Source organism: Synchiropus splendidus, chromosome 7, assembly GCF_027744825.2.
Source record: "Synchiropus splendidus isolate RoL2022-P1 chromosome 7, RoL_Sspl_1.0, whole genome shotgun sequence".
In the NCBI taxonomy this organism is placed as follows: Eukaryota; Metazoa; Chordata; class Actinopteri; order Syngnathiformes; family Callionymidae; genus Synchiropus; species Synchiropus splendidus.
The window spans coordinates 20105605-20114059 of record NC_071340.1 but is presented as its reverse complement, the minus strand read 5'-3'; positions in this window follow the sequence as shown (position 1 = coordinate 20114059).

Here is an 8455-nt window from a genome sequence, read left to right as displayed (position 1 = left end):
AAGTACAAAAAGGAAAAATATCAGCTTATTTTATGGAGACAAAAAGTACAAAAAGGGAAAATATCAGCTTATTTTATGGAGAAAAAAGTACAAAAAGGCAAAATATGTGCTTATTTTATGGAGAAAAAAAGTACAAATGGTAAAGAGCGGGAGGGAAAATGTGACATCAAATAAAACTAAAAATACAAGGCATTTAAAAAACAAATTCCATTTTATGCTTGAAAAACCTTTTTTTTTAATAACAGCGATGCACCTATCTAACTGCTGTTTGAGTGATCCAACGTCTCAGTGTGTTTGGTTGAAGGCTTTATATTAGGGCTTAAACTTTAACACGTTCATATGATTATTTCATGAGAGAAAAAAAGATCATGAAATGACACAACTTTGCAGGGGGATTTTTCAGCGCTCCAGTTCCAGGTGCACCACATGATGTAATGTGATGTCAGAGCCTCCAGAACATCCATGATGAGGGAGGCTAAACAATATTGCACAGATGGAGATTTTTAAAAAGTGTTAAAAACTTTAGGATTGAAGCACAAAAAATGTTGCTTAGTTTGAGTTTCATCAATGGAGCACTTCCACTGGCAGTAACACAGAAGTGAAGTGAACCACAGCTACGCTTCACTTCGTCCAAAATGTCCACCTGCACTGTTCGATGAAAAAAGTCTCTCTGTCCCCGTCCCTGCAGTGGCCGGCCACAGCTTGTCGGAGCTTATATACATTACTGTCTTGAGTGTGAGGCTGCGGAGTGACCTGCCGCTGGCCCCGGCACACGCCCAATAAGAGTCGAGCGCAGCAGCAAGGCGCCAGTGTGGAGATGACAGCTCCAACTGGGAGAGGAATGGCTGAGGCAGAGCTCACCTACTGTATCATCCCCCCACATCAGCCTGTCGCTGCCTCCGCTCTAACTCCTGCAGCTCACAGGAAGACTCCCGGCTGAGAGCGAGAAAGCTGTCGTGCTCTCAATGAGTTTTAAGGACGACAACTGTGTGGGTCGATGATGTATACAGAGGGGAACAAAAGGAGGCTATTCCAAGGCTGTGTGCCCCTGAAAGTAATAATACACACTCGCACACAGATTATTGTCACTCAGTGGCGGCCGCCTTGACTCCTCAGGATCTGCTTCTCCAAACACACCCTCTTCCTGTTTTCACAGGGAGAGAATGGGAGCAGCAGTGGAGGAGAGTGAGGACGCAGCAGGGTGAAGGTGAGGGTGAAGAAGCCTGGGAGGGTCTCTGTAAGCCTTGTCCATCCTTCCTCCAGTCGCCTTCTTATTCAAGGAGCATGCAGATAGAAGTCGCCACTGGCAGAACAGACGGATGTGAGTCATACAGATGTACATCTGAGATGAATATGGCCCGATAGTTCTGGGTACTGGAGACTGTCCCAGCTACTCAGGGCAAGAGGTGGGCATCTGTCCAGCACAGGGCTACTATAGACGGACATTTTATTTTTTTATCCATAATGATCTCTTTTAATATTAGTGGCCACTCTTAGTTAATAAAAATGTAAATGTTGAAAAAAATATATATACACAGTAGGAAACAATGTAATACAATGCACAGAAATGTAAGTCATGTAAAAATGCGATACATGTCTGCAAGGTGGCAGCAACAACCGATGGCAGCCAAACAACTGAAGCAGTACGAGAACATTGAACAAAACATCAGCAATGATTCACCAAATTCAACATTGAACTGACACATAAATCTGTTTGTCAACAAGATGCAAAGAGGCTGACAAGGAACCAAAGCGTTGCTGTGCTGCAGCGTCTTCTCCGCATCCCTGCAGGAAGTCTAAGATGTTGTCTGCTCTCATGAGGGATCGCGGGACACCAAGTTGCAGAGCCAAGCTGCTCTGAACCAACCCGTGATCACCTGCGCTTCAGCGGTATGAGAAATCAAAACATGAACTCCGTCCTCATTTCAAGGCTTTGAACTGTTCCCAAACAAAGAGGACACTTCAGAGGACACTCAGGAAAACATGAGCTGCTCGCATGAGAACTGCTGATTCGTCATGGTGCCTGTCTGAGCAGGCGTATAGTGTCTTCCTGGAGCCTGAGCTGAAGCACCTCACAGCTGTGTGGCTTTGGTTGAGGCATAAAAATCTCAAGCAGAACAGAGCTCCACCTGAACAAGGTTCTGAATATGTTGTTACTGAACAAGGTTCTGTTTGGAGCACAGAAGCTCTCATTCAAGCATCGGACAGCAGGTCAAAGGTCATGTTGCAGAAAGGATTTTTAAGGTGACGTGTACTTGCCCGAGACCGTTCAGAGGTTAAGTACAAAAGACTTATAGTCTTTAGCTGTTCAGGAATCATCCAAAATGCTCTTTAGAAATAGCACTCAGAAGCAGCAGCACTATTTAGCAGTGACGCACTAAGTTTGTCTTGAATTGGTGTAGAATTTCTCTCTTTCTTCTCAACACATCAACACACACTTATGTTCGGATTAAAACCCTTCATTACGTCACCAGTTTTAATAAATGTCAACCCCACTTTAACCATGGGGAGTCGCCCCCCTCCCCCACATGTGAATTTTTCCCCAACATATAATTATTCCCAGCAGCCAGACATGTCCGTCACCTGTTGATCACAGAGCCCAGCTTCTATACCGGGCTTGTTTCTCCTGCTGCCGCGTCTCTTTGATCAATAATTCCATCAGGCACCAATATGGGCAGCAAATAGGGGCTTATTGTGGTGTAATTACAGGCCCGGGTCTCTGTGTGGGAGCCAGGGCCGTCAGCTGTGCCGTGCTCTGGTTCCTCGCAGCTCTTTCAACTGGAACCGGCAGCTTGCAGACACACACCTCTTTCTTCTGCGGTGGCCGCGGAGGATTCTGCAGAAGTCACCAGTAACGTGAGCGAGCATCTCATTGGGGATGGAAATGGAGAGCACCTGTGACATCTGGAGAGGCTGAGCCGCACGTGCGCTCTCTCATTCTCACTCACTCACAGTCTCTCAACGTTTGGGCAAAACCGCTATGCTAGCTAGCAGGACTATAAAATAGGAACGGTGTTGTTCACAGGTGAATATTTAGTTTTGCATGAAGTCATTTAAGCTCGACCACGATCCGTTTTCGAAATCTGAATCGATTTTTCCCATTACAATGAATGGAAAAAGAAATAATGCGTTCCGAGCCTTAAAATAGTCTTTTGTAGGAGTGAATGTAGAGTGTGTGCTGCAGGTGCGCTGTTCCTCTATGTGTGTGGCCGCTGCATGTGGGAGGGGTTGCCGAGTGAGTGACGTCTCTCCAGAAGTGAAGAGGTGCCCGGTGCGTGTCCAGCTCTGAATGTGCGCTTCTGTGCAGTTTGGCTGTGACAAAGTCATAAACCAAGTCACGCTCTGTCCCAGACTCGCCTCATCCCTGTCCCAGCTCCAGCCCACAACAGGACATCAAACCCTGGAGTGAGAGTGAGCACCTCCCCTGTGACACTCTACCACGGTCCAGTGCGAAGACAGGAAAGGTTTTACACCTCAATATGAAGAAAAAACAGTCAGTAAATGTAGCTAACGGGACACTTCTGCTCACAGAGGCTGCGTTATACACAATAACAAAGCGCGTCGTGGGTCAGCTGATAGCACGTTATGTTTTTTCCGGCTTATTTCGGGGGCGTTCGAGGTCTGGATTTTCGTTCGAAATCCGAAGCAAAAAAATCTCAAAATTTTTGTTCGAATTCCAAGTTTGAAAACCGAGGCACCACTGTATAGCCAACGTGGTTGGTGGGTGCTTAATAAGTGACAACACTATACGTGAAAAAGGATTTTGTGATGCGAATTGTTTTAAAATATGCAGCATTGTTTCATGTTGTGGGGTTATAAAAAATGAGAGTATTTCCAGAAAAACAAAATAAAATAGAAACACATGCTTTTCGGAGGTGATGAGAAAATGGGGTGACTTTTGAATGATCCAAAACAAATGTATATTATTGGCGATGAGAGGTGTCTTCCTGAAGCAACACTAACAGGAAACACCTTCCCGTCTCTACCTCAGTCCCATTCACTCCTGCCTGTTCTAATCTCATCTGCTGGCTCTTCTTACACTACACACCAGCATAACTCCTCTTCTTTAGGGTCCCTCTGCTCCTGTCCACACCCTCGCCCAAAGCCAGCCTCCTCACTTAACCTCTCGAGTCAGGTTAGATTATCTCAGTGCTCAGTGTAACAGCATCACCACTGCTCCATCAAAACAAATGTAAAATTCAGAGTCAAAAGCGGGTGACCTCTCGTGCAGCAATCGTTCTCTCACGTCTCTGACCATCCGAGGTGCAGATGTTCGTCTGGGGTTGAGGTGACAACAGCACACACACACGCGCGCGCCATCGTGGCTGCAGCAAGATTTATGATCTGCTATAATGAGTTCATATTAGTACAGCGAGGAAACTCCAGATGTGATTCAGAAATGAGGCTCCAGTTACAGTGGGGAAACGTTGCCCAGCGAGGAAGCTGCTTATTTTCACTACAGTAGGTCAAATGTAAGTCAGTGATGTCAGCGCTTCGGAGTCACATTGTGTTCTACTGCGCGCAAACAACAAACGCACTGCGGTACAGTGGTCGCCCAGTGAGCGTGCGCTCCACACCGTGATGAACATCTGCTCCAAATGCAGCGGGGAGTGGAGACATGCTGGATTGATTATGCTTTTCCAGTTTTACATTCTCCCAGACAAAGTGTGTGGCGTGGAGTTCTCCTTGCAATCTTTCAATCACCTGATCAGGCGGCGGATGGAAACTTGTATTTTATCATCCTGGAAAGTTTAGAACGACAGATTGGTATTTGAAGTATTTTTTTTCTTTATAAAGTTTTGGATCAGGAGGCTAACACTCACACTCTCATCCAACCATCACCGGCTGACAGGACTTTGCTTACTGACCATATTGAGGCCATTTTAAGGATGATGTTTAAATTCACATCCACTTAGTAAAGGTCATTTAATTCACCTCATACAGTCCATTTAATGAAGCAGGACATAGATACATATAGGTTAGCTGTCCAATGGTTTGGAGACAGTGGCACTGAGGAAAAGACAGGAGGCAGAGCTGGAGGTAGCAGAGATGGAGATGCTGAGCTTCTCTCTGGGAGTGAGCAGGATGGATAGGATCAGAGGGACAACTCATGTGCTCAGGTGTTTAGGAGACAAAGTCAGAGAGGCTAGATGGAGATGGTTTGGACATGTACAGAGGAGAGAGAGCAAGTACATTGGTAGGAAGATGTTGAGGTTGGACCTGCCAGGCAGAAGGTGGAGAGGAAGGCCAAAGAGGAGATTGATGGAGGTGGTGAAGGAGGACATGAGCTGAAAGGAAAAGAAGAAGAAGAAGAAGTTTAGCTGTCCGATGGCCCATTGACAGGGCAGATCTCAGTCTGCAATACGAACCAAGAGGCACTGTGTGAGCCGCCCAAATGGTCATTCAATGGACTGAGCCATGTTTCATTGAGCTTAAGTGTATTTAAACAAATGTTGGACAATAAAACCAGCACCATTATTCACCCCTTAAGCAATGCAGGCTGTTTAAAGGACCATGAAGACCATTTTTTTGGAGCGGAGTTTGTGTTTCCTTCAACTATTTAATCTTGTGACACATAATCCTGTTCAACACTCAGTTGCCAGGATGATGATGAGAGCGTGTTGCTTTGTTTTCTTTCTGTACATTTATATAATAGTACATTTCTAAAAGATCAACAGAGATGAATGTACTTATAGTCATTTATAGCAGATGAGTGCTTACAGTAAAGTCTTGCCAAAAATATGATGACTAAATCATAATTTCATGTCATGTTTGACTGACCATTTTTATTCAGGAATTAGATGACATGAACTTCTTCATTTCACTTGTTCGTAGTGACTAAAGGACCATATTACATAAAGGTATCAGACAGTGTGTCAATATGGCCTTGAGAACTACAGCAGCCCGAGTCAAAACCTGAGACAACAAAATGAGTTATGCTGAGTTGCAGTGATGTTTTAGAGGTTGAACATCTTGGAAACCAAAGTCTTCTCACTTCACATTTTATTGCTTTGACTTCTGACTTCTGACCCAACGGTCGCTTGTTTTGACTTGTGACTTTCTTCTGTTGACTTTGCTTATTGTTGCGCTGGAGTTTCTCAGCCTGTCGTAGCCATGAGTTGGAGTGAAAGGCTGCATCAGTCTGTTTCCATGAAAACACACACTCAATTATTACTTACCTCATGCCAGTCTTGGTTTTGTTGTATCTCATAAAAAAGTATGATCAAATCACTTAATGTTTTTCTTATACACTGGTTCATGTTCTATTGAAATGGATGAATTATTATTTTTTAACTAATGTGTTCATGTGTTTTGCCTGTGTCTACACTGCTCCACTTGCACAACTTCACTGCACAGAGAACCAGGTTGAAGAATCGGTTGCTCATCCCACTATCCACAGTTGAAATCCATGTTTGACAGACAGGCCGACATGCCAACAAAAGCATAACCTCCTCAGCTCAGGTGTTAAAGATATGATGAAAATATGTTGCTGGCTTTATAGGATTATATTGGATTTGGAAGTTTGACATTCCTGCTTTAATTTGCAACATCATTCCCCAGATGAAACCATGAGAGTCTCTGACCAAAGACGGCAGTCATCTAGCGGCGCCAAGACTCTGATACTCCTTTAATGTTTCATTGTTTGCAAGTGTGAATCACCATAGCTTTGTGTTGATCTGCTTCATTTCTACACGGTTGACTCATCCAATATTGTACGACATTGTTCAGCCCAACAATTGACAGACATCCTCGTGGACATCCTTCATATCTGGCCTTCACATCTGATTGTTTACTGTGGTGATGGCTCACCTTCTCTCAAGTGTCCTTCTTTGAACAGGTTTATTTTTGGAGATCTCCTCTGCGTCATGGTCCCCCGCCAGTTTTGCTCAGGAGTACGGGAATTATTTTGGGAATCTCTCTGTGAGTTTTGGGAAAACAACAATGATAAGTAAAGTACTGCACAAGACATGGACACACAACCAAACTGTGCACAACAGACAGGCTCAGTTGTGTCGCTAGAATTTCAACTGAATATAAATACAGGAACCGAAGCGTAATAAAAATGTAATCTGGGGGCTCAAGAAGCTCATATGGCGCATCGAGGAATCTTTAGCGCATTTGTAGTCTATACAAACGCTTATTCAGTTTGGGATCAGGAGCGAAGGTGCCCCTCACATGACCCTTGGACTTGCACAGAGATGTTCAGAGTGAAACCTGGCACAGAAGATCTGATCAACAATCCATCCTTGTGGATCATAATCCAGAATAGAGCAACAATATTGTGAGAGCAGATCCCAGCCGCCGGCTCAAAATGAACCCTGAAGTCTGCTGTGTGTGGCTGCAGTGAGAGAGTCAGTGTGCAGGTACGTGGGGAGGCTCATTGGAAACAACTCTGAAGCCACAATCCTGCTCCGCTCATGGGCAGCAAACCGGCTTAGTTTGTTTGTAGCGTTTTCCCATGCGTGGCCGATTTCTCCCAGGGCTGGTGTTGTTCCTGGGCTGGAGCGTAGCGGGAACAATGAGTGTAATTATTTTAATAAAACCACTTGTTAGTATCCAATTGGTCATGGGCCAGAGAAGAAGTCGCAGATACAACATTGGAAGCTTTTTCTGGGCTCAGACCGATGCTCTTTCCACATTTCCTTTAAAGCTGGGGCCTATGTGGAGGAAGACCTGAAGCAGATGTGCCGACTGTGACGCGTCTAGATGGGATTAGTGCTCAATAGGATGGAGAAGAAACACAGACAAAAGTATCAGTGCATGAGGTTCGCTTAAACGGCTTTTGACGTCTGTTTCATTTCGGTAAAACAGCTCTGACCCAGGAAGACCACAGCAGCAAACATCAAGAAGAAGAACTCCGTCACCAGTTCTTCACGAACAGGATGCAATTTGAATTTAGATTCTGCCCCGAAACCTAGTTGGGACAATTCTCTCCCTAACACTTGTTTTGGCTCAAACACTCGTGTAAGTGTAGTGTGTCCCAATACTCCTGCTCCCTTCAGACCGAGGGGGCGTCGGAGCTGACTAGAAACCAAGTGGGAAGACGAAGTGCGGATAGATTCCCAGGACACCAAACCATGGTGTGAAGAAAAAAATCTACTGGAAAAATCTCTGACACGACCTTTAACTCAGTCAGGGAACAAAAGTGAGACCTTTGCTTTTGAACAGATCCCACACTCCATCCTCCCCTCACTTGTGAACAAGAGCCCCAGGACCTATCTGACGTAGATTATTTTTTAACGCACATTTATGAAACGTCTTTCAAAGGATTGGTTGACCATCTTCAGCTGAAGAACTTGAATTTTAAAATGCAGGGGTTTTCCTTGTTTTATGTTCTTGTGATGAAACCTTTCAGAAGGAAATGATCTGTAACATTGTTTTGAAACTCTTCTCTGCTCAGTGTCGGATAAATAATTACGTTGGATTTTTACACGGGAGCAGGTTTATTTGAGCT